General features: G+C 31.2%; 1 protein-coding gene across 1 annotated transcript in view; it reads right to left on the bottom strand.

Annotated features, from left to right (window-relative positions):
- LOC121132520 (uncharacterized) overlaps positions 1-13,439 on the bottom strand; it is a 33,715-nt gene extending 20,276 nt beyond the window's left edge. The window contains exon 1 of the mRNA XM_040727939.2: positions 13,203-13,439. The gene's annotated coding sequence lies outside the window, so the exon portion shown is untranslated. The remainder of the gene's footprint in view (positions 1-13,202) is intronic.
- Between the last annotated feature and the right edge of the window lie 8,437 nt (positions 13,440-21,876).

The following is a 21,876-nucleotide window of genomic DNA, read 5'->3' as shown; positions in this document are numbered from 1 at the left end:
AATTATTCCTCAGTGTTACTTTTTGTCTTTCTGGAGCACACACACTAAATATTACTTTATACTTTTTTATTCAAGAATGACATAATTATGATAACAGCTTTAGAAAAACAAACATCGTTATTGTTGTCAACAAGAACAAAACTCACACGCTAAAAATGCTTAAGATTTACAACCCTACATACCACTACAAAAATCCTACCTTATCAAAATTATCTCAATCCTTATGAGTGTTTAAAAAAGTAAAATATTTGTTGATAAGTTTGATAGACAACATATCTGCTGACAGAGATCCCTATAAAATCTATAGTGTTCCTTCAAAATAGGGAGAAATAATTAGTATGATGTCTAATATCTTGCAGGTTAGCAACTTACACTTTTTTTTTTATATGTAAGCTCACGATAATTTTGACAATTTTCACATCCTCACCACATTGTCTTTACGAACGTAATGAATAAATATGTACATATGATTCATTGAAATTCCTTCATGTTTCTATGTGAAAAAGAAAGCAAAAAATTTGTATTGCAAAAGGATGAAAAAAATAGAATCCATAGTATTCAACAACAATGCAAAGATATCTGGCGTCTAAACTCAAAACTTTATTCACAAGGTATTTTTTTTTAGTTTTGGATTTGAGTTTTAACAATGAAGTTCGAGTTTTTGGACATTGAGTATGAGTAAAGGTATCAGACAATTAATTTTATAGTCTATTAGCTGTCTTGGGGTGGATTGAATACATCGGGAGACATATTTGACCCATGATCTACAAAATCTTAATATGAAAGCTATACATTATATATATACATAGCGATATATTTATTTTTTGTAAAATTAACAAAGCAGAAAAACTTGGCGCCAATTAGACAAAAGGAAAAATGCCCCAGCAAAAATATGACAGCGAAATTTATAAAAAGAGATTACTATTAGTTGTGATCATTTAACTTCGAGTTTAGTCCAGTTTTGTCAAATAATATTTCGGGGGAGTTGTAGTCATTTTAGAAAATGATCCACTTTTGTAAAGTCATTTTTTTTTTTTTTCGAGTTGGAATTCATCACTATTTGTTAGTATGACGTTAGTTGGACGAATATCAATCATTTGTGATGTATGTAGGTAATATTGAAGCTAAAATAAGAGGTGCTAAATTACATATGTGCATTAATACGAAGAATTTTTTGAAGAAATATGGAAAATAAATGGAATCAAAACTTTTTGAGAAATCGTCATGTCACTTTTTTTACGAGTCTATCAATCAACAAACTCTATGATGCCATCCATAGAGTAACTTTTCTATCAAACTGAGCTTATATAGAAACAATTAAGAGTTCTTTACGAGTTATCATTTCATTAATTTAGTAATAAAGTAAATTTGCGTCCAAATTTTACTTTAGTAACACTAAGACACGGTTATTTCTCTCAATAGAGCGTTTTCATGCGGAGTCAGCAGTATTGATATCACCCATTTTGTGTGCCTAAACATTCAAGTTTTATAACCTTACAAAATTTTATAACCTTAATATCATTAATATTAACACAAATAGTATTGGACCAACAAATACTTAATAATTACAATAGAAAAAATAAGATATTTCATTCTAACAATCATACTTGTCTCGTCCTTAATCGATCAAAAAAATTATTATTATTATACAAATCTAGCTCTTTTTAGTACATGTTACTTTAATTTAATTCAAATATCACTGTTATCCATTGACATGAAGTAGTACTCAATGGTTCTAGAACACTTTGCAACAGGGACATTTTGCTAAAAATAATATTATTTATATTTGATGATTATTTATGCCACGATGCAATGTAGTAGGCTAGTCCCATGACAAAACATCTTCAAAATTATAGAATCAGAGACGACCCTGGAATAGAAAATTGTCGATAAGGGCATCAGCTATATAGGTACTCCCAAGGTAAGTAGAAATATAAGGTTATTTTTTTTGCAAAATGGCATTCAACAAAGTGCCTTTCTGCAATATATTTTTCTGCAAAGTGTCCGTACACGGTATTCAATGCAGCTGTTAAGTTTTTAAATCCATAAAGCCATTTGGGGGAGTTTAATCAATACTTATTGGAATTTTGTTCATTTTATGTAGTTAAAATATCAACTTTAAGATGGAGTCTCCTTATAATTTGATTTTCTCCTTTTTTTTTGACAAATATACTAGTAAAGGGTTAGCCGGTATTTTTCGGGCCAAGGAGGGAGCGGGAAATCACTTTGACAATGGTCAATGTTATTTCTTCTTAATGTTTAGACCCCTCCAGTGCAGACAAGCATTATTAAAAATTAAAAAAATAAAACGTGTTTTGAACTTCAAATAACATACCAACATATATCCATGAAAAAAAAATCTAAATAAGAAGTCTATCACTTATTTTTATAAAAAAACGGCCAAATCGAAATTTGCGAAGAAATTTGCAAAAAATGCACTGTTGTTGCAAAATCAGTATTAAGCGCCATTTATTAGTATTGGAAAGAGAAACACAAACCTACCAATATTTTATCGTACTTGCAAAAAGAAAAAAAGTTATGTATAATAATTGTGTCGAAAAAATAAAAAATATTGAAAAAATCATGAATGAAATGTCCCGGAAATTAAAAATACTATGCTGTGAGAAATTATGCTTTCATACTTTATGTCGCAAATGCATTGGGTTTTTTTGGCATTCATTGTTAAAAATTGAAAATTTACCCTTGATGAAAAAAAAAAATTGAAAAATTATTTAGAAAACTTTAGATATCTTAGTTAAAAATAAATTTTTATATGTTAAATTTATATACAAACGAATTCCTAGACAAATTTCTACATACTATATTTTATCTACAAAACAAATATTCTAGTGGAAATCGTAGAGTAGGTTTTTTAGACGCCAGTTACTTTTTGATTTATAGCTCAACCTCCTAACATAGCGCTCCTCGAGCTCCCAAAACACAGCCCGTTCTAGCCTAACCTGGTTCAAAAGAGGTATCCATGGAAATTTTTATCCTCCTAGGCCCAACTGTGGGGGCATCCATAAAGAACTCATTCAAACAAAACAACTGTATTTTATACTTATGTTTACAAAGTATGTACTCCAATGGTAAGATTCTGGAGTTAAGTTTGTATAAGTAGGAGTAAGGTCATTAAAGTATAAGAAATTCAAGTTTATGACTTGATATTACACGTCCATTTACGTAACGGATACTATTTAGAAAATATGACGAACAAAATATAGAATTAAGAGGAAGAGTCGCAATTAAGAATGCATGATTAGAAAGTTGATGATATGTCTGAAAATAATAATTACTTTGGATATTATGTTGTTATTATTATTTTATGTATAACTCTTCTGCCTTACAAACTAGTGATACATACTTCTTGAAATTGAAATACACATGACGTCCTAACCTTGATTGTGCAACGCAACCTTTCCCCAAAATAGAAACATGAAAGAAAAGGTTGAAAATCAATTGATAATTAGCTGATTCTTCTAAACAATGGAATTTTCATACAACAATTGTTGGGAAGTGACCGCTACTTAACAATAGCTAATTATGGAACAATTTTATTTGTTAGTACAATGTGATCTTTTATTACATCACGCAACCTTTTCTTTTAAAAATATAGAAATAAGGCTTAAAATCAGTTTGTACATAGCCAATTCCTTTCAATTAAAGAGTTATTATACAATAATTGTTTGGAATTTTTTGCCAGTCTTTTATAGTAACACGCAACCTCTCCTCCGAAAAGAAGCATAAAAAATGGTCAAAATCAGTTTGGAGTAAGCCCATTCTTCCAAAATATGGAGGTGGTATTCAATAATTGTTCTTAACAAGAACATTTTCAAATTCAATCTATCAACGTTCCAAATATGGATTAGGTGAAAAGAAGCTCAAATATCGATAGCAGGCTAAAAAATACATCAATAATTTTTGTGTTAGCGAGGATAGGTTAATAAATTTAAGGGACCAATTATTTTATGACGTAGACGAACTATAAGTACCGCTTTCAATACTAATGTAAAATTGTAACGTTTTAAATGCATCAGTACTCCGTACCCACTGGGTATAACCAGGGGCACCTGCAGGGGAGGGGTGGAGGTCTTTAGCCTCCCGAAAAAAAGAAAAAAAAAAAAAAATCCTTTCTAGAAAATGTAATTTTTGTTAATAGTTATAGATTTTTAAATATTTTCTTTGAAAAATTTAACATTTAATTTTCGAATTTATATTTTTTTCTGAACAGCTCTGTATTTTTTGAAATTTTTTTCGAAAGAATTTTATTTTTTGTGGATAGTTATGGATTTTTAAAATTTTTCCCCGAAAAATTTAACATTAGATTTTTTTTTTTTTAAATAAATTAATTTTTTGAGAATAGCTATGGATTTTTGAAATTTATTTCCAATTTTTGGATTTTTTTTTCAAAAAATTTATATATAATCCTGCTGGACGCCCCTGGTAGCGTACTGATGTACTGATTGAAAAACAGTTGTTATTACTCTATGGAGTTGATGCTCAATAATTGCTGAAAATAGTTTGCAGCTTAACAAAAGCTAATTATAATTGAACCAATCAACGTTCAGAACACTGATTGGGAGAAAATAATCACAATAACAGCAGAATACAGAATAAACATAATATTTTTGTTTTAGCGAATTAACACTGGAACTCATCAAGTTGTTACATTTATTGTATCCTATTCATGCAGCCTTTCCTCCAAAAAGAAACAAAGAACAAAGCCAAACATCAATTGGTAGTATTCTTACCTTCTATGGAATTATTATACACTAATTGTTGTAAATTGATCACAGCTAAAAAGAAATAATTCTAATTCAACCAATAATTGTTCAGAACACGAATTAGGAGAAAAAAGCAGAAACTTGGACAGTTGACAACCAAAACCAGTCTAATTTTTTGTGATAGTGAGGTAACATCGTACCTACACTTGCTAGTCATTTGTGATGTCATGACACCAATATTAGAGTACCTGTTCGAGTACAAACATTAGTATATTGATATTTTGATACTTTTTTGACGGAAAAAATACAACAAAAATATCTTAAAGGGAAATTCACATGCATTTCCAGGGTGTTCATATGATTATTATTATTATTTTTTTTTTTTTTTTGAAGGGGCTCACAGAAATTGGATTTGTTTTTAATGAAAAAACAAGAACATTTTCATTTTTTTTTTTATATTTAAAAAAGTCTAAAAAACCTGGACCGATCTAAGACAGTTGTAATTTTTGTGAGGACTGAAGAATTCGGTCACGTATTGAAATTCGCCCTATACAAATAAAATCGGTTCTGATCTCTCCTACAAAATATATTTTTTTTATAAGACGCATTTTTAGAAAGGACAGTGGAATTTGTTATTTATGACTTTTTTATTTATTTATTAAGTAAATTACTTTCTTTTTCGTGACGTCATTATGTATAATAAAATAATATATAAAAGTAAAAAAAAATGTAGTCAATTACATTTGTGTATCCATTGATACCTAATTTATGAACTGAAAATATTTACTGACTAATCTTGTTATAATAACATTATGTAACATTGAATCAAAGCTCCCTTAGCTATTTTACGAGCAAAAAAGGTGTAGCTCTCTTGGCCAATGACCACAAAGTCAATAGGATTTGCAAGGCTGAATTAATGTGTAAGAGTTAGAAGAAGAACTACCAATAACGTTTGACCCGTATTTAAATTCATAATTTCGATCCATAGAGTCAGACTGCGTCTTTCATAAATCACGTAAGAACGAACCAAAAATCTCAACACTGTAGATATTTGAATGATTGGGAAGAAGAAGAAGTGTTAATTATTAATGAGAAATGAGTTATTTGAGACGATTTGCAAAACAGGAGATCAAATTACTCTTAATTCATTCCCGACCATTATACATGGAAACTCTAAGACACCCAATGTCACATGAATATTTTCTGACAGGGAAATACTCACCCATGATTGAATGACGACTACATATGTGCATTCCAATCTTTATTAGATCTTTTAACTTTGTAAATATATAATTGTAGGTGGAATAACAATCTATTGTTATAGTGAATTAAATGTGTATTTAAAATTTATATATTTATATTTATTGTAAACTATTCCGCGGTTTTTAAATTTTATTGTTTTATGACTACGAGGATCCTTCATTTTTCCCTTTTTCTTCCATGGTTTTTTAAACTTTATTTCATTTTATTCTGTTTCTAATTTGTGTTCTTTCTAAGAATAGGGTCATGATATTATTCGATGTGTATATTGTAGACCTAGGTATATAAAGCATATATTTAATATGAACAAAATATTGCATGAGTACCCCTAGACTAGGTACATCAATGATAACAAACTATCATATTTTGTGTGTGTGTGTTTTTTTTTACAAATACGTACAGGGTGCGGAAGCAATTTTTTTCGGTGAGCAAAAACATAACTCTTTCCTTCAAAAACTCAATATTTTATTAATTGACTAGAACTAAATTATATTTACACTGTTTATTGACAAATCACAGAGGCTACATCTAATTCGATATTTCTTCTATACGAAGCAATGATAGTCTCAATACAGTACTTGAAGCTGGAACAAGCTTTGACAGGTTTGTTCTGAGGGGGATTGGTCCAGATCTTGGACTTAAGGTCATCTATATCTCGGTGTGGGGTGCAGTTGTGATGCCACTGTGCGTGGCCCACCAAAAGTAATCAAGGGTGTTCAATTCGGGAAGGACGGAGGCCACATGCTTTGGGCGTAGAATTCCACTTTGTGGAGCTCTGGATGTCTCCTTGCCATCGTTCTTAACATTCTGGATATTATGAACAGTCTTAACATTTCCCCCAACGATGGCAACGATGTCTTTTTGGGCCATACATAGTTTTGGGTTTGTCCTTATATAAGGCTGTGGACTGCATTACAGAAGGTAACATTGATACCTCGTGACGTCATTGCAGGTATTTTGCCTTGTTTTAGTTATTCTGTTATATGTATATTAGAATAAATTATGTAACTAAGTAAAAATAATATGTTCGTATTATAATGAAAATATATATAGTTTTTGCAAGATATGTGCAGTGATCTTAGTACTTAATAATTCATATATCTTGTTTGGCTTAATAAACCATCGATATTTTTAAGAAAAATTCCAAAAACTGACAGTTAAGGATCGGTCCTAAGACTGGACTTGACTAGACCGAATAAATAAGAATCAACTCAACACTAGCTATATGTGCGTCACATACACGACGCCTTATTACCACCTTCTAACTCATTTGGCAACCGATTTAAAACAATTGCTACATCAAATAAAGCTAATTTATGACGCAATGAAATGATTAAAAAAATAAAAGCAACATCTTACTCAAAAAATGCGATTAAATTGACGGAAAATGTTTTCTCCCGCACCCTGTACATAATGAAAGAACCAGAAACAAAGTTGATTGCGTTTACACAGCTACGCGGACTCATGGATTTAATTTATGAGAAAAAGATAACCTTTACTGAGTTGATTGTACGACATTATACATCGTATATGTGTAGACATTTTATACCCACTAAATATGTTTCAAAACAATGAAAAATGGAGTGTGTGAAATTTTTAATTAGGTTAGCTGATAGCTAATTTTGATATGAGTGCATGGATTACATATACTCCATGACCAATTTGCTATTTACACGCCTTCCTATGTGTTTAAAAATGTCATTATTAACGCCTTTTGTTGCAATTATTCATCATTTGATTTGCAAAAAAAATGATTATATCATCTCAAAATACATACAGTCAAAATCGGATATAAAAAACCCGCTTATAGTCAACTTTATCTCGGATACGAGCTTTTTAGTACATTCAAGATACCTTAAGTCTAAAGAAGGAGGTGTGTGGTTAGATCTTATTAGTATACGCTCTTGCAAAAATTCATTTTCTTCTTTTTTAAATTCTTCAATCCCAGCTGGGAAGGAAGAAAATTAAAAGATATTTAGGGCCCTAGGACTGAAGAACCCTCTAATCGTTTTTTAAGACCGTTGAATGGTAACAAAGATAGGACCGATAAAAAAAGACTGAAAGAGAGGTAAAAAAAGACTAATAAGAAAGTCAGACCTAAGAAAGATCCAACACTACATATAATACTTTGCAAAGAGGACACCAGGGCTGTTGACTGGGACTCATGGACTTGCAGATTTTCTATGTTTTCTTAGGAATCCTCTAAATTTATTGCAAGTCCTGAGTACTTCCTTCATTATTCATAAAGGTGTATTAAGACCCCCATCAGTCTGTCGCAAGAGAACTCTTCAAAAAATTTACCCTAGCACAAGAGAAATAGCATTGAAGGATGCAATCTTCAATGTCGAGATTGAACCTCGACCCCGAGGAAAAACAGCCTTTGATGCTATAATCAAAAATCATTTCATGTATTCTTCGGACGTTCGTGATCTCGCGTACACATTAGGGTTAATTTAATTGTTACAAGTGAGTGCAAAATGATTTTTTTTTTTTTTTGCCATGAAATAAATTTAAGTGACCACAGGGTATCAATAAAGGATGATCTTCATAATGCAATACTTTTCTTTTAGAGCAAACTGGGATATATAAATAATTATTTGTTGTTTTTCTTATAGAGTATTTCTAAATATACATAGCCGAAACGAAAATGTTTAGTTAGTTAGTTTGTAATGTTAGTTTATTAACTTTCGTTTTTTATCAAAATCAAAGCTGATTAAGTTTTAAATATTACTCAAATACTTTAATAGACAGATTACAATATACGTATACATACATACATCTATCCAAGGGTGTGACTTGAAAGATTTGGTACTTGGACTTGAAATTCCCGTTAGATTTTGAATTTCAAGTCAAACTCGGGACTAGGTCTTGAAATTCAAGTTGAGCTCGGACTCACCCTGAAATTCTAATCCAATTCAACACAAAGCAAAAAATCTGCATAAAGTCATGTTTTTCTTCACTTTTTTGGTGTCAACTTAATAGGAATTCATGAGAATTCTTCATTCTCATGAGTATTTTTCATTCTTTTATAGGTACAAATCATAAGCTGGCGCCAATATTTTTATTCTGTATGTTTCTTATAAAATTCATGTCGCATTGTTTTTTTATCAATACGGATTAATATCATGAGCGTCCCCGATAAACTCTTTCCATGAAAGATAAGCTTAAAAATCCCCGATATTATGTCAAAAAAAGTATCTAATCAAACATGGGTTGCCTCGAAATGGGAGTTTCAAAATTATTTATTTACATAAGTGACTAAAAATTGTGGGTTTTTTATATACTACAGTAATAGTGAACTTTTCATCTGCAGTTTTCTTTATGCAGATTTGACATTACCCTCATACATTAGTAATTCTTTACTCAAAAATGAGGGATGAGTTGACTGGCAAAATGACTAATCCGACATTGCACTCGGGCTACTCAAACTTTATATCATCTACCTACGAGCTACCTAAAAATATCAATGACCATACTTGATGTGTCAACATAAAAAAATCATTAACAAAAATGAAATAAAGTAAAAAATCCCATTATTACAGTCACTTTTAGATTTAGTAAGTGGAAGGAGTTGATATATCCAAAGAAGTTAGCTATAGTTTCAAATCTTTATATAAAATGTTTTTGACTAAATGTTCCAAGGTACAATTATTTATTTATTTATTATACCAATTGTTTCAAAAGATTTGCGATAGCAGACAGTTTTGTGGTAAAGGGATTTATAGTGGTTGTGTAGTTATATCATAAATCAAGGAGATTCAATGGTCCACAAAATTTTATTACTCTGATGTTTATTCAAACTCAAAACTGAGCATGTGAATCATTATGAATGAAAAAACATATATGGATTATCTTTCTTTCAAGTTAACTAATTCCTGCCTCTATTTATTATACCTTACTAAGGTAATTGCTTGGATTTTTCTTTGGAGGGAGGAGGGAATTTTTCGATTGACAACTTCGCTTTTCTACAAAAAATGAAGGGCCGATATTAAAAATAGTTTTGTTTGTTTTTAATCAAATGAATTTTATATGTTGTTTGTTTTTATAACCTTTTTTGGAAAAAGGTCATCACTTTTTGAATCCCTTTTTCTATTTTGTGTCAATATTTTCTTGTATGAAATTTCTATAAAATCCTTTTTATAGAAAATGTTATATTTATTATGTTGAAAAGGCCTTCATGCAGCGTAGATACTACATAAATTCCAACTAATTTACCACCTTTTCCAACTCTAATCTTCCATGAGGAAGTGCCCCTAACCCCCAACCCTACCCCTTTATACACCTTCACCTACACCGTCCTGATTAGAGTGATCACTATTTTAAAATTAAATAAATAATTTTTGCTTCACTAAAATTCTAAAAATGGCCTTTTTTTAAATAATTTGTTTTATTTTTAATCAAATGACGTTTTTTTAAGAAAATTATTTTTCTTTTTTTATAACCACCTTTTTTAGGAAAAGAGTCAAACCTTTTTACACCAATTTTTTTAGACTGTCTCGATATTTACAAGGATGACCTTTCTATAAAGTCCTTTTTATAAGAAAGGATATATTTTATTGGTTGTTGAAAAGGCCTTCATTTCTATTTTTCAAAGTCGATGTGTAGATAATGTGTACAAATTCCGACTAACTTACCATCTTTTCCAATTCTAATCTTCCATAAATACCTACCCCCCCCCCCCCCCCACACACACACATACACAAACTCATCTCAGTAAACTCGATTAGACCGTCCTGAATAGAGTGATCACTATTTTTAAAATTAAATAAAACCTTTTAAATTATGAATTGGAGCCTCAATTAAACTTTTTTAAAGTCGATGTGCAGATAATCCAAAAAATATATCTGAAATAACATTTTTCCGACTCCGTGTAGACTAAATTAGACCCACCCTGACTAGAGTGATCCCCAGTGACGTCGCTCTAGTCAGGGTGGGTCTAATTTAGTCTACACGGCTTTTTTTGCATGGGCAGAGCTGAAGGCTTTTGTAACATATATATATATATATGAATAATAAAGCTATTTATGTAAGAAGTTATATAACAGTGTTCATAATTTTTAGGACTAAGCCCCTGTCCCCAAAATGATGAAAGCTAGTAATGCCCCTGATGATCACTATTGTTTAAATAGTATGAAGGTGCTCATTAAAAGTATATGTGACATATCCCAAAATTACACAAATAGTGTTATCTTCACTATAACTCTTTCCAAAACAATACAAATGTATAATAGACACACTATAAAAAAAATCGATCAACAACTTTGTAAATGTCTCATGAAAGAAGGATTTTGCGTCAAGGTTACAATCAAAGGTTGAAAGAAGATTAGTGAGTCATCAAAACTTTTAGGTATCATTACTGTTTATTTGGTAATTTATGTGATCATTTGACAATGAAAAGGTTGCTTTCTGTACACCAACATAGACAGAGTTCTATAAAATATGACCTAAGGACGTGTGATATGTCTTTCTATTTTGGAATCCAAAGAGTGTTTTTTTTTTTTTTCATTTTCCAAAACTGTTTTCATTATTATTTAATTATCACATCAACATAAGGAAATAGTATCTATAAGTTTTTTTTGTGATGAAAATCGTGTGTATTTTGGGCATGCTAAAAAACATCAAAAATTTACATGTTAACGCTGATAATTTGAAGAATGTTTTGGTGGAGAGCAGCTTAGCTGTAGTATTAGATCAGCTGCATAAGTTGTGACAAGAGATGAGGAGAAGAAGGAAATAAACAAGGACTTTGACATTAATTAGTCTGATGTGGAGTCCAACAAGGACATAAAATTATAGCTATTATAAGGAAAAGAAAATTCATTCTTTAAATTAGCAATTTAAAAAAAATGGGCTAGCTAAAAAAGACACATGATTTACAATACTACTTATAGTATGGCGTAAGCCTCATTCTTAAATTAGCAAAAATCTTATGAAATAGCACTGGGTCATTTAAAGAAGGCTTTGAGTGACATTATAACTCTTTTTGTAATCTTTGGACATGGCCGTAAACATAAAATACATGGAGCGATGATACATAGCAAGACAAATTCTTTGACGTAGCGACAGCAACGAGAGAAAAAAGATGGCTGACAAAAACAATAAAAAAATCGTATTTCCCGCTATAATTAAGCTCCAACAATTTTATAGTATTAGTAAAACCCTTGTTAAAAATATTGGTTTTAAGAAAAATAATTAGGCCTCTAATCTATTAATACTCATATTTTTGAGTCTTCTCCTGAATCAAACCATGAACTCAAACCAATTAAATCTATTTCAAAGTTTGGAGCATACTCACAAACTTATTTGATTTAATAATCAATAAATTTTTTTTCTTAAATTAAATCATTGTCAGAATAATCTCCCAAATCCATCATTGATATTTTGAAAGACTAAATAAACTTATATTTAAATTTAGAAATTAGAAAAAATATTATTACACTTCATATATATCAAATATTTTATTAACCTATTGATATCTCTAAATTCAATTCCCTCAAGTCCTAGAGGGTCCATGCAAGATCTCGGGGTTTCATACCAGATTGACCAGAGAGCTATAAAAAAAATGGGTGTAAAGAGCCTTGTGTGGGTGGAGAGGCTACTTTTGATACCAAAAATAAAAGAAACCCATCTTCTCCGTTGCAAGACTCTTTTGAACTCTTTTTTGACACTTTTGCCCCCCTGGTAGAAAACCACCTCGACTACCACTTTGGGTGCATGTCCAGGGGAAGGCGTCATTCAAACATAGAGGACCTAGAAGCCACTGTCAGAAAGTACTGAGACACCATAACAGAGTACTAAATTAGCAGCGGATGCTAGGCCTTCTGCCGCCTGGAAGCCATTATTGCGCTAAGGGCGGCTACATTAATGATTAAGAGAGCACCCATCTATTAATAGTATTCATTTTGTTAAAATTATATATTGCTAATTAATAAATTATATCTTGTTGAAGTTTAAAATTCAAAGTGATTAGATTTTAATGGACCAGGCAGTAAATGCCTCTCCTATATTTGATATAATGGATTCCCCACCTTGAAGATGTAGACCAAAACTAAGTAGATTGCAAAGAAGTAGGTATTTGATATACAAAACAGGAATATTTAATGCTCGTACAATGCATGTTGAATGGTTGAACTGATGCATATCAAACGACCATCCGTAGTCATTCATGCTTATACTTAGATAAAGCAAATAATAACAACTTAATTAAAATGCACTCACCAAGAAGGGAGACAGTATATAATGATGATAACCCATGTTTTATTTCGCTTCGTTTTCATGAAAGGCACAATTCATAGTATGTAGTAGATAGTAAAAACCTTATTGGCCACCTTCCTTGTACATTGGGGATCACAATTAATTATGTCTAAGCACTACTCACACAAAAAAAAATACTCTGTGTAAAGGATGAATTCCCTAATGCGTCTGGTCTTTCCCCTTTAAGTAAATGAACTAAGTACTTGAGACCTATGATGATGATATGATGATGTCTACATGCAGTCCATGGATTTAAGTCAAGAGGCAACGCGCTCCCTCTTCAGCCATCATAACTATGTAAATAATATGTGCTATATAATAAATCATAAGTCGGCGTTATGCTTGTACAAATAAGCAGAAAAGTCGTGGATTCATTATTAATGTGTATGTAGATATGTTGTGCGTCAACATAAAAACAAACTTGAACAAAAATTAAAAAAGGAGAAAATTCTTAAAGATTTTTTTTTATTTCATATACAGGGTTAGTCTTATCAAGTGGTACACATTATTTTCAATTTTTTTAATTAACAAAATCATCTGAAAATAATTCTTGGCACTACTTTCATTCGATATCTTAGCCATCCGCTTTAAAATTGCCCAATACGAGGCCTAAATGCCTTTTAGACTTTGATTATGAAGTCAGACTCGAGTTTGGTACACTCCTTCTTGATAGAAGCCTTACGAGACTGCACACATTCTCTCCTCGAGACGCCTTAGATAAAGTATTCCAAGGGGCTCGCATCTGGAAAGGAGTGTGGCCACATGTTGAGGTCCCAAAAGTCCGGAAGTTGTCTCTCAGAAAGGCCTGGACTTTATCGGCGCGATGGCACGGAGCTCCATCCTTAGTGGACACTAAGTTGTCCATAATAATAAAAGGTGTCCCAATAGACGAGATCAATCCTGTATGCAAACAAGACAATATTTTATAAGCATTTATGAATGAACTAAAGGCTTATAATTCCAATTAGGACATTTCTTTGATTTAAGATACTAATATTGGCCTCAATAAAGCCCCTTTAAAAAAAAAAATCAATCAATTGGTCCATATTTTATTGTGAAGATTAATTTTAGTGGAATTTTCGGTACACCCAAAGGGTTAATTTGAATAACTTGCAGATAGAAATTCGACGAATATTCGTCGAAAATACAGTTTTAAACCATATTCAATTTTGAGAAAAATCATTGGAGCCTGCTCTTGTGTTGACAGGCTATATATTAATTATGGTTGTACATATAAGCAGAAAAGGCGTGGATTCATTTTTAATAAATATTTATGTAGCTATGATGTTCGTCAATATAAAAACAATCTTGAGTAATAATTAAGAAAAGAAGAAAATCGGAATTATTTTTTGACTGTATTTATACATACAGGCCTATAGTTCATAGACATATTTGAGTCAGTTATAGTCTTTGTATTCAAATTTGTGGGGTGCATTAGGATATGCAAGAATTGTAACTACAGTTTAAAACTTATATTTGATTGAAAAGACTTATATTGCTCCAATATGGCCCTTTTAAATAAAATTGATCATTATTTTATTCAAAAGGGTTAACGAAATAATTTGGTATATAAAAATGGACGAATATTTGTCGAGGAATATAAATGTTCAATTTCGAGAAAAAAACCTGCCTTTGTTTTGATAGGCTATATAGGTATACCGTTATCCTTGTACATGTATGAGCGAAAAGTCGTGTATTCCTTTCGACAAGGTATGTATATAAACAGGAGAAAATATCCATTTATTGTGTTGATTGCCCACATACCTTGACACATATTTGAGTCAATAATAGGCCTTTATTCAAATTTAGTGGATGAGTTAAGATACCCAAGAGCTTTAGCTAAAGTTCATAGTCTTTATTTCATTAAAGAGGCTGATATTGGCTCCTTTTAAATAAAATTGATCCATTTATGAGTCTTGTTGTGTTATTTGCAACACACCTAGAGGGTTGATCAGAATAATTTGATAATAAAAATTGATGAATATTCATATAAGATTAAAAATGTAGAGGTGTATCAATGGAGAGGCTGTAGCCCCACTTACCCCCAAAAAAAAAAAAAAAAAAAAAATATGCGAAAATACGTGTAAATTTTTAAAAAAAAGTTTCTTTTCTTATAAAAGGTCATTATGGCAAAGAGGAGAGCAAAAATTTAATATTTTGAAATTTAATTTTTTGATTATAACTGGATTTTTGAATCTTCTTTTCTAAAAAAATTATTTTTTTAAATTTACTATATATAATTTAATTTTTTAAAACAGCTATGGATTTTTGATATGTATTTCCAAATAATTTGATACTAGAATTTTTTTCCCAAAAAAATAAAAATAATTGTTCAAAAATTCAATTTTTTGATTTCAAAAAAAAAAAAAAAAAAATATTAATAATAATATGTATATATAAACCTGAATACGCTCCTGAAATGTAATCTGCACTCAATAAAAAAAAAACTTCTAGCTTGTTATTGTGTTGACGGCCTACACATTGCGTTATGCTTGTATAAATAAGACGAACAGTCGTGGATTCATTTTTACTATGAATATACTCGTATGTATGTATGTATGTAGATATTTGGCTTTGTGGACCTTTATACTACATACAATCATATGATACCTTGTTCGTATAAAACTATAATATTTCCAGCCTTTATTTTTAATTCCTGTAATTATTATTTCTTATGTGGATCTGCTGAGGCAAATACCTATGTACATACTGTAGTTGGATTTACCCTGTTACATGGCTTTATTATTTTTGTTATGATTATTATTATTCTTGCATGTTTCTATCATTATAATTTTGTATATTCTAAATGTATATTTACCTTTTTTTACCCAGTTTTGTTGGATTTAAAAATACGATTGTATGTACTAATAGTCTGTACAAATAATGTAAGTTTTTAGTAGTGTTGAGTTTCGGATTGAAAATCCGAAACCGGTATTATTCTGTCATGATCATGAGTGGACCGAACTCATTCTCCACGTTATATGTAAAAATTATGCTTGGAATGATCTCAAAGAAAAATTTGCTCTAGATCCATGACGAACTTTTTGAAATAAACAAAGATTTACTATATTTTCCTTTCACCTGTTTTCATTAATTTTGTATAAGTTGACTCTTGGATAGTTTTGGATTGGTCCTAGGACTGATTTCCTAATCAGTCTCCCCCCCCCCTTCTCAGACTTTTTTTTTATCTGTCTAATCTTTTTTACAATTCAACGGTCCTTAGGCCCGGTCTTCAGTCCTACGGTCCTAGCTATCCTTTTATTTTCGTCACTCCTAACTGGGATTAAAGAATCTAAGAACTATGAAAATAATGAATGTTAGTTAGAACGTTCTAGCCACACACTTCGTACATTTAACTTAAGATATTTTGTCTCTTTCAATGAGGTTATGAATTATGTTGAAACTTGAGCGACTCAAATGACGTAGTTAGTAGTAACTACGTTATTTCTGCTGTTGTAGTTTCTCTAAAAGACAGATAAGGACTGGCCTTAGTACTGAAAATTTTTATTAGGACTGGACTTATAAGACTGCAATCCTTTAAGATTTTTGTAGACCAATCCAACAATAATCTTTGATGGTTTAAAGTAACTGACTCCAGCTATTATGAACTCAAAAACTCAAAAAAGTATTACAGAGGATTTGGATTTTCATATTAATTAATATCAATTAATACATAGAATCTATAGAATTCGTGGTATTTCATAAACAGTCAGTTTGGAGTAGCATGTCTTAATTAGAATAAACGTGCTATTTATGGAAAAAGGGAAACAACTCCAACCCAATTTGTGATAGATTTAAATACTATATTTAGGTGTATTTTTTATTCAACATTTCGACACGTCAGTGAACAGATTCGCAGCTCTTTACAATGAAGGTCGTGTCTATGGCGTACCACGCTGTTTATATGTCATCTAGGAGCGAATCCAAATTTGGATAAGACGTGCGGCAGATATTCATCTCTAAGACACCCCAAACTGCAAAGTACAACGGTTCAGGTCAGGGCTGGAGGAAGGTAACGCGTAGGTAGGCCAATAATAAGCCATATTATTGCTCAATAAGTTTTGGTTCTTCTTGGCTTAATAGAATTCTTGATGTTGTAGGCAGTTCGAATGGGCATGCCAACAGTTTCTGCAGCCTTCTCAGCAATAGTACCAGCGAGGTAGAGATTGGACACGCGTTGCCTTTTTCGTTATTACTCCGAAATTTTTACTCTTAGAGACATGTGATACAAAAAAACTGGTTTATTTGTGTTTTGGCTGTCCTATGGTTACATAATCAAACCTTTTGATTAAAAATAACGTGGATGAATTTATAATTAAACGCTACTGCAAATTTGAGTCCCAACTCTCAAATATAATTAATAACTATTGGCTAAATAATAACTACACATTGGCATCAAGAAAAATACCAAAGAATAGGGATCATTTTTTTTTTTTTTTAATTTCAACATTTTCCTTTCCTTTTGGCATTTGAGTTTGAGAGTGGATAAAAAAGCTAGAAGCAATCGGTCTTATAAAACTAAATCAGTCTGGATTGTTTTCATTTAAAATTCGATCTATACTGATTCTATAGATGAATTGTTCATGATGTTAGTTGCGTTTCAAAATTGGGAACATGTAAACAATAATTTCATATGTAAGGGGTCAAACCTATTCTATTTTAAACCAATAATAGTCCTAACTCATCCCACAAAATTGGAATACAAATTCAATAATCAACTCAAGAATATATATTATTTATTCCATTGGGATGTGTGTATATTCTACAAGGTGGTCCAGATTAATTGGGAAAATCTTTAAAGGTTTATATCGAACGAATTAGACGGAGTAGAACCATACTTTGTTTTATTTGAAAGCTACATTTGATCACATTCAATTATTTATAAGAAGATCCGCCCCTCTTGATAACCTCAGCCACATGGCGCCAGAAGCTTAATCGGCTCTTTAGTTTGTGAGTTAGTGTGCTAAGAGTCTGACGCTACTTTTGTTATTTTGGGTATTTGGTCCTACATAAAGACCTACAGAACACTAATAGAACACTTATTAGAAGGGGAAAACAGAATCATCAACAGCTTATAATAAAATACAACGTAAATTTTATCATCAGTGAAGTACCGCCCTGAATAGTCAAAATAATTTATCTAAACTAGATTTATAAAGAAAATATAGTCCATATAAAAAAATATATTTTATGTTTTTATTGAAGTCAAATGATATGTAATAACTATTCTCTCTCTTTTACTAAACTATTCCATGACATGGTTTAACAATATCTACATTTGTAAACATACTTTCTAGTTGATTTAGTAAATGTTTATCCATCAAACAATGTGAACAGTAAAGGAAACTATTAATAGGTTGGATTTCGTATTTTACAAACAACTGGACTAAGAAATCAAATGAACAATTCAAATGTTTACAATATTGTATGTATACGTATTATTAAACTTTTTAATTTCAATAGGAATTAAATGGTTTTTTTCCTATTCTCTTCAATTGAGTTGGTCGACCATGTATTACATCAATGTCAATTGATTTATTTTTCTCAAAAATATATTTTTAGATTAGTATTGTTACAATGTCAATATTTTTGTACCGGTTCCGGAACAAATATAAGTATCGGTATTTTGAGATACTTTTTGGACTCAAACTATCAAACATTAATTTGAAATGATGTTAACTCAGATGATTATTTATCAATACATCCTAGAATTGAAATAGAGGTATTATTGTCTGGATTTTTAATAAAGACTGCAGTCCCGTCCAATTAAGTCTCGGTATGGTCTAGTTTATTCCTGCATATCATATATATATAAACATTTATATTACTGACAGTCCGAAGGACCGATCCTAAGGACGGATAGGGCCCGCTTTAAGACTAGACTGGACCAAATATAAAAGGTCTGGCACGACACTAAATAGATGTGTAAATCATAAGTATTTTCAGTTTGTAAAAAAAGCAACCCGAAAATTAACATGGTAACCATGATAATTTGAAGAATGTTTGAGGGGAAAGTAGTTAAGCTGCTGTATTAAATTAGCTGCGTGCAGCTGTGATATGAAATAGACATTAGTCACACTTTGTATCACCCCAGGACATAGTACAAAGCAGGGCTGCAGAGTCAGAAGTCGGAAAATTTGGACCGACTCCGGCTACAAAAATTATTATAATTTATGTAAATAAAACTTATTTCATAATCTAAGGCTTATATTAAGTGTTTATAAGTGTCTAAAAGTGTTTTTTTTAAAGTGTTTTACTAAATGTTTATAAATTATAGGTATAAAGTACTATTATTTTATCAAGGTTATTAACTTAACTAATTTATAAGTTTACTTTAGATATTTCAAACGTGCTCTATAGTCAATACAATCATACTTCCCGAACATCTCTAAAGTCTAAATTATTAGGTGGGCTAGAGCATAGGCACTAGCCATACTAGTTTATTACTTGGCCTTGTGAATAGTCAAGGTCATCAATGTAATGTGTGACGCGTCAATGAAATATTGTTTGCATAGTTGTTCCTCAGTTACGAGTGCATTAATTATGTTCAGAAACTTATGAATTTATAAGCTATAGATAGCTTTTGATCTATTTCATTTGGCGTTCATCTTGTTAAATATCTTATATTCCAAATATTTCTCTATACTTAGCACAATTATTTATTACATTTATAAGTTATGACTACAACTTATAAATTAAATCTATATTTATAGTCTCTAGACTAAAATGACTACTTCATCGTACTTATATAGGCTATAGAATATATTATCAAAATATTGTGTAATAGAGTCGCAGTTGGTGATGTTCAAGTAGACTAAAAAGATTTTCCTCCATTAATATTTGCCTTCAATCCGTATGTGTAGTTTTAAACATACTAAAAGACGTCTGGAGTAGTGGTTGAAGGATATTTGAAGTTGATTAAGTCTTCAGAAGTCTTGCTTGTTAGATGGATCCATCTCACCATCACCACCATTGATATTACGTCCAGCATTTTGCATAAACGGCAGAACAGGTATTCCCAGTTTGGCGCAAAAGTATTTATCATTTGTTGCAAGATGCAATGGGAATAATTTAACAGTCAATTTTGTGACAAACGTATACTTCCTATAATTGGCTGTGGTCGGAATCCGGCTCCTTCACATATCCGATGATCATGTAATCATAATAGAGTCTAATTAAGAAAGGTATTGGCAGGTAGATTTTCCTTCGAAAAATATCCTCTAGTAATCGTCGAAAGCTCTTGAATAATCTAACTAGAACCCAAACTTTCCATATTTATTTCATGCCAGTTTAGAAAAAAGTGCAAAATGAATAGTTGTTCCAAAAAAAAAACAAAAAAAAACAACAGTCAGCAATTTTTGAAGCGATTGAGGGATCGCCAACATATCCAAAGTTACTCATCAGCGTTCCTCTCCGTTATTCATGAGCACACGCACTCGTCGTACCACTTTATACTTATATGTTCTCTCTTCGAGAATGAAAGAAACATAATAACAGCTTTAGAAAATTAAAAAAATTCTCGCACACTAACTATGCCTATGATTTACAACTCTACCTAGTTACTAATCGGTTAGTCTGCAGAATTTTTGTTTAGGGTGGGACGAGCTCAGAAATGGCATGTCTTTCCTTTTCTAAGATAAATTAACATTCTTACTTTTTATGTTTTTTATAAGGGACAATTGGTTTGGGATGGGTGGTCATAAGTTTGAGGGATTATGTCATCGGCGGGCTTTGTACTATTTAAACTTCTGGGAGTACTTAAGATACTACAGATTGTTATTTGTAAGTTAGAGTCTTCATTTAATTTATGTAACTCAAATTGCACTTTCAAATACAAATATCTATCAATGTCTAATTTTCCATTCTTAAAATACATTTTTGTTACTTTAAATGACACCTCCAAAGGATTAATTGTTATTAGAATAATTTGCTAATAGAAATTGACGATACTTATTCGAGAAATAATTATATTATTTACATTCAATTTTGATAATATAATTTTAAAGTTTATAGAACGGTTAAAAAAATTATACAGCTCATTGAATATCAACTGCAAGATATATTTACAAATATAATAGGCTAAAAAAGTAATTTGGTATTTCCCCCCCCCCCCTTTTAATTTAAACTAAGTAAATCTTGTTCTTTTTTACTGGTCGCATCGGATCACACAGTCAGGTGTTGTAATGGAGAGAGTATATACTAAGAACACTTTTTCCGCAGTGTTAGGCTTGGCCAATTTAGTCGTGAATTATCGTGCGTCGAGTATGGAGGTCTCAAAGGAAGATATTTTACATTTTTAATTCAGAAAGGGGAAAAACGTGACATTTCTTATGTGGATTGTAACTGGCGGTGAAAATGGATCACTTACGTCAATGTCAAGTGACATATTTCGTTGTTGAAATCCAAAGAAGTGGTCCAGGTTGTTGTAAAGTAAGTGTTAACAGCCAGGAAGGTGTAAAAGTGAGCCGCTCCCCTATGGCCAAACGCTCAATTCTGCCTTTAACTGTGAACAACTTGACCGTTTGAATCTGGCAATCGAACAGAAGCGGCCAGCCTTGGTGAACAGGAGAGGAATCGTATTTTATATATGGTATGCAGGGCAGTGGCGCTGGAATCATAGGGGCCAAGGGCACCCCAC

The sequence above is a fragment of the Lepeophtheirus salmonis genome, chromosome 2 (assembly GCF_016086655.4).
Source record: "Lepeophtheirus salmonis chromosome 2, UVic_Lsal_1.4, whole genome shotgun sequence".
Classification (NCBI taxonomy): Eukaryota; Metazoa; Arthropoda; class Copepoda; order Siphonostomatoida; family Caligidae; genus Lepeophtheirus; species Lepeophtheirus salmonis.
Note: the sequence above shows the minus strand (reverse complement) of the source record. Positions and strands in the feature narration are given on the sequence as shown.